This window comes from Pinus tabuliformis, chromosome J (assembly GCF_031772625.1).
Source record: "Pinus tabuliformis cultivar Carrire ecotype Pingquan chromosome J, CPIR1, whole genome shotgun sequence".
NCBI lineage: Eukaryota > Viridiplantae > Streptophyta > Pinopsida > Pinales > Pinaceae > Pinus > Pinus tabuliformis.
In genome coordinates, this window is record NC_142295.1 from 1,232,638,865 (window position 1) to 1,232,648,754 (window position 9,890).

The 9,890-nt window shown below is 39.6% G+C and overlaps 1 pseudogene; it reads right to left on the reverse strand.

Moving 5' to 3' along the window:
* Window positions 1-1,722: 1,722 nt before the first annotated feature.
* On the reverse strand, window positions 1,723-9,629 carry LOC149231604 (protein FREE1 pseudogene; annotated as a pseudogene).
* Window positions 9,630-9,890: the final 261 nt, after the last annotated feature.

Genomic DNA, 9,890 nt, shown 5'->3' on the forward strand with positions numbered 1-9,890 from the left:
TGATCTCGCAGCACACGTGCAAATCTCCGTGGCTTCCTTCTCAGCCTCTAGACAACCTCTTGTTGTCAACTTTAGCCTTGTTATTGGCTTCCCCACGCAGCTTCTCTGACAACTTACAACCTTGTTTTGGCTTCCTCATGCAACCACATCTTTCTTATCCATTGTCCTTGATCTTCGCAGAAGTCCTTATCTATTCTGCAATGTCGTCGCAGAGGTACACGTCTTTCCTACGACAAAAAATTTGCGCAAAGTGATACAGTGCCCTTGTGGCAAAGGTACACGCCTTTCCAGCAACAATTTCGGAAACATCAGAGTTATCTGCCTTACAACTGCGATGATCTTGGTTCAATGAACTAACCACTAGCCAGCGTACAGGTTTCTCAGCCCTGACACTCGGATACCATGATAAAAATGGCTCTCCAGAACGCCCTACAATGTTCATCAACATTACACATTAAATAAAGTACATGGTTTTATGAAAGTAAGAATAGATCCTAAGAAATAGAAACTAATTCCTATCCTCAAGCTACGTGAACCAACTCTACCTATTCTAAGATATTCTCCATTATCTTCAACAAAAATGCAAGAAAGACAGTCCAAAATAGAAGTGCATCATATCAAGGTGAAATTTGAATTTCAAAGCAATAGACACAATTTGAAATGTAGCCAATTTGAAAAGTAGACAATTTCCACCGAGTGAAATGGAAAGAGAATATAAGAGGAAACTAACAAATTCAACATGTGACACATCAATTAAAATCGAAGAAAAAATGTATTTAATGCAATATTCAATTTTATTATTGTTCATCCCACGTGTAAGAACAATGTGCTAATACATTTAATAATAAACACAACCGAATAACCTGGGAATGTGGTAAACCATAAGTTTCATAAGCCAAGGAGAACCACTCTGAAAAAGTGTTAATATTGTTTTTCGGTAAGCAGTTTTGTTGCATTTTATAAAACGTAGGCTTTTATAGGGTGAATAATAAGAAATATTCAATATCCTCATACGCTGGATTCATTTTCAGTAACGTAGACAAGGATTATAAATTCTAGGTAGAATTTCTATATAACGAGCTATGAAATGCAGTATTTCTTACACCATCAGTACCGGCCGTGCAAGGTTTGACATAATGGGTTCGATTCTTATTACTGAGCTTTCAGTAATAGTCATTAATTCATTTGTGAATTGTTACTAGGAATATCTCAATTAAACAATATTTTTTTTTAGTATTTAAAAATAAAAATCTGAGAACGTCATTTTAGAATAAACACACCTATAGATGTGATTAAGTAAACATTACGATAATTGAGTGAGTGAAAATCGTATCCTCGCCTCTCCGGGCACCTCGCACATCTGACTGAAGAGAAGAAAGTTCATGTCAGGTCTCGTCATTCTTTGTATTTTTCTTCAAACAAAAGGGCTTTCTCTATATTTAACTTATTTTATAGTTCTTTTATGCGAATAATACACTTAATATTCGGTACTGATTACAGAAAAATGACAATAATAAAAGCTTAGTATTGAACAATAATGCTACATTCATTGCGTGTTATGGTTAAATATAATCATTACAGAAGCCAAAAGACGTTACTACATTCTTATGATTCACCCTCGGTGAAAATTCTGCGCTATTATAAAAAATATAATGCATTTTCGATATTATTACTATCCAAAAAAATTATATACACCAAAAATATATCATTAGATAAATTCAACTAACAACGGTCACTGACAAGAAAAAGGTGTTGGCATACACCACACTCAACTGTTTCTGTTCCAAAGCTTGGCACTTGAACCTGCAAGTGAACCGTGCAAGTAGGACAAGCAACCTCTCGGATCCTTGTTCCATCAGAAGTAAACTGACTAGACGAATGTGGAGATGAACCCATAGCAGTATCAGAGCTTTCCTTGCGATTTCTCCCCATTTCCTCCATAAGCCTTTTCACAAGATCATCATGACTTCGTTGCGCACTGGCTTTGCTTCTTGTCTTCTTCGTAGCAGTCAACCTTTGTGTAATAACTTCTGCCAAACAATTGTCACAGACTCGAACTGGTTGAGCATCCTTGTCTCCAGTAAGTGGAGCCCGCCCTTGTGTACACTTGTCACAAAATATATGACCACAGTTTCTACAATGATGCCTTCGCACAAATGCTCCAAAATTTGTCCCACATACTTTACAACTTGTCACAGCTTCATTAGGAACCCAATGTTGTTTTTCTTCTACAGATCTCTTGTTGGATATTTTTAATGGGAAAAATACCAAAAACCAAAATTCAATCACACAGAGCCAATGCTCTGTTTTACCTCCACAGGATCTTTTTGTGCACAGAGGAGCTTAAAAAAAATTTCACAGAGAAACAGAGTAATTCACCATAAAAAAAAATTCTAAGAATTTACTGAACTGGGTTTACTGCTGTAAATCCCCTTTTACATTCACTGCTGTAAAAAAAAACTTACATAAGTTTGCTGCTGTAAAACAAATTCATTATACGCTCATGGATTTTACAAAACCTTCAGCACATAAAACATTACGGACTTTGTTCTCATTTCACCTTGCGTTTTCACCGTTCCATTACAAAAATCAAAACAAAACATTACAATATGTATCTTGTGCACTGCTGTGCATACAACCTCTGGTTCTACACGCTGCTGCAGACACCAGTGTTCTTTTCTTCCCTTGAGCAACTAACTCACACTGACCACACTACACTTGTTATATTTTTTTCATTACAAAAATGGTCAACACACTTAAAAAAAATTACAACATGTTTTTATGAACATTAATACATGCTGTATATAAAAAAAACATATATAAAAAAATATTGAAACGTGCCCATACCCATATTAAAAAAAAACTTAACTATTCACCTAAGTTTATGACAATGCATTAAAGAAGGGTATGGTCAACCAAGTTTTTAAATTACTCCACGCAGCATTTAATTTGATGCAGGGCCGTGCACCTTCAGGCGATCGATGGCGGAGAACACTGGAGCGAATCCTACGGTGGAGAAAGATATCGGAAGCCCTCACTTGAGTGAACGATAGCTCCCGATATGTCAGAGCTGCTTACGTCAGGCGAGAGCCACGTGCCTGCACCAAAACGCATCGGAGGCCAATATACGGAAACTGCTTTTCCGTAAAAGCGGTGCGATATGCTTTTGGGCAGTTTTGTGGTTTCGTTCGGTGGTTTTTGGGCTGCGTTGAAATTATAACTTCAACACTCCCCTTTAATTTCAACAACTGGGCATTCGGTCATACCGAGACACTTCCTCAAAAATTCAAAGCTCTTCTGATCCAATGGCTTTGTCAAGATGTCTGCTACCTGTTCTTGAGTCTTGCAATGTTCCAAGACAATTTCTCCATTGTTCACCAATTCTCTGATGTAGTGAAACCTTGTATCAATGTGTTTCGTTCTCTTATGAAACACTGAATTCTTTGACAATGCAATAGCTGAGCTATTGTCACAAAAGATGACTGTCGCTTTTGCCTGCTCTTGGCCTAAGCTTCTCAACATTCTTCTCATCCACACTGCTTGACATGCTGCTGCTGTAGCTACCACATATTCAGCCTCTGCTGTAAACAATGCTACAATGGACTGCTTCTTAGAAGCCCATGAAATGGCTCCTGAACCCATATGAAAAACATAATCGGAAGTGCTTTTCCGATCATCTACACTTCCAGCCCAATCACTATCAGTGTATCCAACCAAATCTGAATGTTCTGAGACATTATATAAAATTCCAAACATTTTGGTACCTTTGACATACCTCAAAATTCTCTTTGCTGCCTGCCAACGTGTCTCCTTCGGCCTCTCCATGAATCTGGAAATTAAACTAACAGCATACATTAAATCATGCCTAGTTGTTGTTAAATACATAAGGCTGCCCACAATGCTTTTGTACAGGCTAGGATCAAAATCCTTGCTGCTGTCCTCTCTACTGAGTTTTAATCCCATCACTGTGGGAGTGATTGCTGCCTTGCATTCTTCCATCTTAAATCTGCCCAAAACTTGATTTACATATCTTGCTTGAGATATAAAAATTCCTTTTTCATTTTGATCTACTTCTATGCCTAAGAAGTATCTCAACAAACCCATGTCAGTCATTTCAAATTCATCCTTCATGACTGATTTAAAATTCTCAATAAGATAAATATCATTTCCAGTGAAAATAACATCATCTATATACAAGACAACAATTAAAATTTACCATCCTTTTCCTTGATGTAGACTGTGGGTTCTCCTTCACATTTGTCATATTCATTATCTAATAGATATGAATCTATCCTGCTGTACCATGCTCTTGGCGCTTGCTTCAGCCCATAAAGAGCTTTCTTCTATTTGCACACTTTGTGCTCTTCACCTTTCTTCTCATAGCCGAGAGGCTGTTCAATGTACACCTCTTCTTTTAACACTCCATTTAGGAATGCTGACTTCACGTCCATTTGGTAGACTTTCCATTTGTTTTGTGCTGCTATGGACAACACTGCTCTCACGGTTTCCATTCTTGCAACCGGGGCGAAAGTCTCCTCATAATCTCTCCCATACTGATGCTTGTAGCCTTTGACAACCAGCCTTGTTTTGTGCCTTTCTATTTTGCCTTTAGCATTGCTCTTGGTCTTGTAGATCCATTTCACACCAATGACTTCTTTGCCTTTTGGTAACTCAACCAAATCCCATGTTTTGTTTCTCTCTATGGCATTCATCTCCTCATCCATAGCTTCTACCCATTTCCTATCTTTGATTGCATCCTTGAAATGAATAGGATCATCAACATGACAAAACAAGGCAAATAAGGAATTCATTCCTTCTTCATAAATTTCACTTAGATTTCTAAACTTCTTACCTCGTTCACTTGGTGTGCAAGTGCTTGAAGATGCACTTGAATTTCCTCCTTGTGGTGTGCTTGGAGAGGCACTCTCATTGATCCTCAATGGTGTCCCTTGCTGTCCTTGTGTTGACGCTGCTATTTGGGGATGTACTTCAGCCACTTCCTCTTCATCTTCATCATGAGACAAACAGTTCTTGACATTGACTGTTTTCTCTATGCTTCCATCCCAAGCTTCCTCTTCAATGAATTGAACATCCCTGCTGACAAAGAACTTCTTAGTAGATGGAATGTACAGCCTGTAGGCTTTGGATTCATCACTGTATCCAATGAAGAGACATTTCTCCCCTTTGCTGTCCAACTTCCTCCTTAGCTGATCTGGTATGTGTGCATAAGCCACACATCCAAAAACTCTCATGTGGGTGACTCCTTGCTTTCTCCCACTCCATGCCTCTTCTGGCACCTTGTTCATCACTGCTTTTGTAGGACACCTGTTCAAAATATACACTGCACAATTTACAGCTTCAGCCCAATAATCATTTGGCAAATGCTTTGCCTTCAGCATGCTCCTCGCCATATCCATGATGGTCCTCTTCTTCCTTTCAGCAACTCCATTTTGCTATGGGGTGTAGCTAGCTGTAAACTGTTTGTGAATTCCATTTTCTCTACAAAATCTTAGCAATTCCTTGGAGATATACTCACCTCCTCTATCAGTTCTCAATACTTTTATGTGCAGCCCGCTTTGGTTCTCCACAAGTGCTTTGAAATTTTGGAATTTCTCAAAGACTTCACTTTTGTTTTTAAGGAAATATATCCAAGTCTTTCTTGTAAAGTCATCAATGAATGTTAGGAAATATTGGATGCCTGCTAGTGATGGAGCTTGCATTGGTCCACATAAATCTGAGTGGATGATCTCTAAGGGTGCCTTAGCCCTTATGCTTTTCCCTGATGGAAAACTTTCTCTATGTTGTTTGCCCAATATACAACCTTCAAAAAGGCTGTCTGGCTTCTCTATCAATGGTAATCCTCTTACCATTCCTTTCCTACTCAACAAATTTAGACCTCCAAAGTTGAGATGTCCAAATCTCAAGTGCCACAACCAATTTTCATCCTTTGGCACACTTTGGAAAGCCTCTTGGGTGACTGCTGCCATTTCCCTTTTGTTCTTCATGTCTGCCCTGATCCGGAGAGGGAACATCCTGTTCCTTGTCATCTTCACTTCAGCAATGCATCTTTTGCTGGGTGGTATGTCCATGATGGTGCACACATCATTTACAAAGTAAACATTGTAACCCTTTTGGACAAGTTGTCCAATATTCAAGAGGTTACATCTCATTCCGGGGACATAGTATACATCTGCTATGGTTTTCCTTTCTCCTTGCTTTGAAAATATATTTACTTCTCCTTTTCCCATAACAGACACTTTACTATCAGTTCCTAGTGTGACTTCTGATTTCACACTTTTATCTAGGGCAGAAAAGAAGGTTATGTTTCCGGTCATATGGTTGCTGCAACCTGAGTCTAAAAACCATATGTCCTCACTATGTGTTTCAGCCATGTTACAAGCTAACAGGACATTTTCTTGACTGTTGTTTTCTCTTGTAACATTTGCATTTTGTCTGTTGTTCTTATCATGCTGTTTCTTTCTACAATCACTAGCATAATGTCCATACTTTTTGCAATAATAGCATTGAACATTAGATTTATCATACATTTGTCCTTGAGCATGATGCTGTCCTCCTTGTTGGCTGCTGCCTTGGCCTTGGTTCTGATTTGGATTGCTGCCTCTTCCTTGTGCATTTGATGGGCTGTTCCTTCCACCTCTGTTCTGGCTTCTGCCTCTTCCTCTTCGGTTTCCTCTTCCTTGACCTCTTCCTCTTCCAAAGGACATCTGGGTCTTGAAGGCTTGCTCAAGAGATGAGTTTTCATTCCTACTCAACCTCTGCTCATGTGTTATCAGTGATGCATGTAGCTCATCCACTGAATAGTTTGAGAGATCCTTTGTCTCTTCAATGGTGGTGACTATGGCATCGAACCTTGAGGGTAAGACCCTCAATATTTTCTCCACAATCCTTATATCTTCAGTGGTTTCTCCATGAGTTCTCATTTGTGTGATTACACCAATCACATGAGTGAAGAATGAGTCAATGTTATCTGACTCCTTCATGTTCAAGTTCTCAAAATCCTTTCTCAGCAATTGTAGTTTTGTTTTCTTCACTCTCTCCATGCCTTGATAGGCTGTCTTGAGGGTTTCCCATGCTTCATTGGATGTCTTAGCTGCTGCTAACCTTGGAAATATACTCTGGTCTACTGCTAGATACAACAACACACGGGCTTTTGAATCCTTCTTCCTATTACTCTTCAGCAGATCCTTCTCTCCCTGAGTTAATGCATTGAACTCAGTTTCATCTGCTGGTTCTTCAAAACCATCTTCAACTATTTCCCATAAGTCTTGGGAAGCAAGCAAGGCTTTCATAGTTATTGACCAGTATTCATAGTTCTTCCCATTAAACTGTGGGAGCTGGGTATTAAACATACCCATACCAGTGCTTGTGTTGGCCATTCCTTGACTGTGTATTTAAAACACTGACTGTCTCTTCAATAACAAACAAGATAGCTATGAAGAATACCTGCATCCTTCGTTGTCTGAGTCTTCTGTCTGCCTGAGAAGTTTTGCTGCAGCAACAACCTTCTCCCTTCAGCTTCTTTAACTTCTTTAAAGAGCCTGGTCCTACTGTGATACCACTGTTGGATATTTTTAATGGGAAAAATACCAAAAACCAAAATTCAATCACACAGAGGAAATGCTCTGTTTTACCTCCACAGGATCTTTTTGTGCACAGAGGAGCTTAAAAAAAATTTCACAGAGAAACAGAGTAATTCACCATAAAAAAAAATTCTAAGAATTTACTGAACTGGGGTTACTGCTGTAAATCCCCTTTTACATTCACTGCTGTAAAAAAAAACTTACATAAGTTTACTACTGTAAAACAAATTCATTATACGCTCATGGATTTTACAAAACCTTCAGCACATAAAACATTACGGACTTTGTTCTCATTTCACCTTGCGTTTTCACCGTTCCATTACAAAAATCAAAACAAAACATTACAGTATGTATCTTGTGCACTGCTGTGCATACAACCTCTGGTTCTACACGCTGCTGCAGACACCAGTGTTCTTTTCTTCCCTTGAGCAACTAACTCACACTAAGCACACTACACTTGTTATATTTTTTTCATTACAAAAATGGTCAACGCACTTGAAAAAAAAATTACAACATGTTTTTACGAACATTAATACATGCCGTATATAAAAAAAAACATATATAAAAAAATATTGAAACGTGCCCATACCCATATTAAAAAAAACTTAACTATTCACCTAAGTTTATGACAATGCATTAAAGAAGGGTATGGTCAACCAAGTTTTTAAATTACTCCACGCAGCATTTAATTTGATGCAGGGCCGTGCACCTTCAGTCGATCGATGGCGGAGAACACTGGAGCGAATCCTACGGTGGAGAAAGATATCGGAAGCCCTCACTTGAGTGAACGATAGCTCCCGATATGTCAGAGCTGCTTACGTCAGGCGAGAGCCACGTGCCTGCACCAAAACGCATCGGAGGCCAATATACGGAAACTGCTTTTCCGTAAAAGCGGTGCGATATGCTTCTGGGCAGTTTTGTGGTTTCGTTCGGTGGTTTTTGGGCTGCGTTGAAATTATAACTTCAACATCTCTTCCATGTTTTCTTTGTGAGTTGGTTATATGTTTTGTTTCTATCGCTATTATTTGTGTCATCCACCATCTCTCGACGCTGAACACAAGCAGCTGCCACTGTGTCAAGAATTTTACTTGTGGTATAGCGGTTTGATTGTAACCTTATCCTCCTGGGATCAAGATCACCTGAACTTTTTGCCCAGAAAGTATACATTGAAGGATCATTCACCTCCCATTTCGTAATATTCTCAAGAGGATAGATTCTTAATGTTTTATTTGAGCTTGGATCCATCATTCGAAGCCCATCCAGACCAATCTGGAAAAGCACATCCAAGGCACTCTGAGAACCCGAATCTGGAAGTATCTTCACCCTGAATTTCTGCACACCGTTTCCTCCATCCTGCGTTTCAGCCTTTGGAACAACCTTCGTAATCTTTGTCAAATTCCCATAATCATCAAACGCTGCTAGGGTTTTTGAACCCGCACTTGTACCTGTGCCGTGAGCACCATATGGCTCGGCTCGCTCCCCATCGTATTTATAAACTTCACCGCCAAAACCATCATCGTAAACATCAAAACCGTTCTTGTCGTAATCTGGTTCTTTTCCAACGGGGATCTCATAGTATTTCTGATCAAAACCAGGCGGCTGAAAGGAATCGAGGTTTTCATAACCTCTGTGGCCAGGATACGCACACCGCTGGTCATACGCAGGGTTTTGGGCAGCGGCAGCGGAGTTATAAACAGGTGCAGTGGGGTTACTACTATAGAAATAGTTACCATTAGCATCCGGAGGAGTGGGCGAAGCTATGGGCGATTGGAGTGTGAATTGCAAAGCATTGGGAGGTGGGTATTGAAGAAATTGGTTTGGGTAATTGGCATTGATACTGTGGGGCTGATTGTAGCTGTAATTAGACGGATCGCAACCATGGGTAGCGCCTACCATAGGTTCGGGAGCCGGGGGATAATACGCCGGAGCTGCTGCTTCTTCATAGGGAGGAGGTGAAGCCCCATCAAATGATGGATTGTTACTGTTGGATTGCTCTGCATTATAATAGATTCTGCTTGGACAATGCATCCTTCCACTGCCCAAATTCACAACGAGTCGATTCTTTCCAAATAAACGTGCCGAACAATTGCAGACAGACTCTATGACACAGCCCGAAACCAAATGCCTTCAAATCCCAGAGAATTGGGTAAAAACTGCCGCCTCTGTTAAGTTACAAACAGTTCCACCTTCAAAACCACAACAATTCTATTGAATTTCGTGCTAACCAAGATGAGTGTTGTGACGCCAAACCAAATTGTATTTCGAACACAATTATTTCCAACCTATATA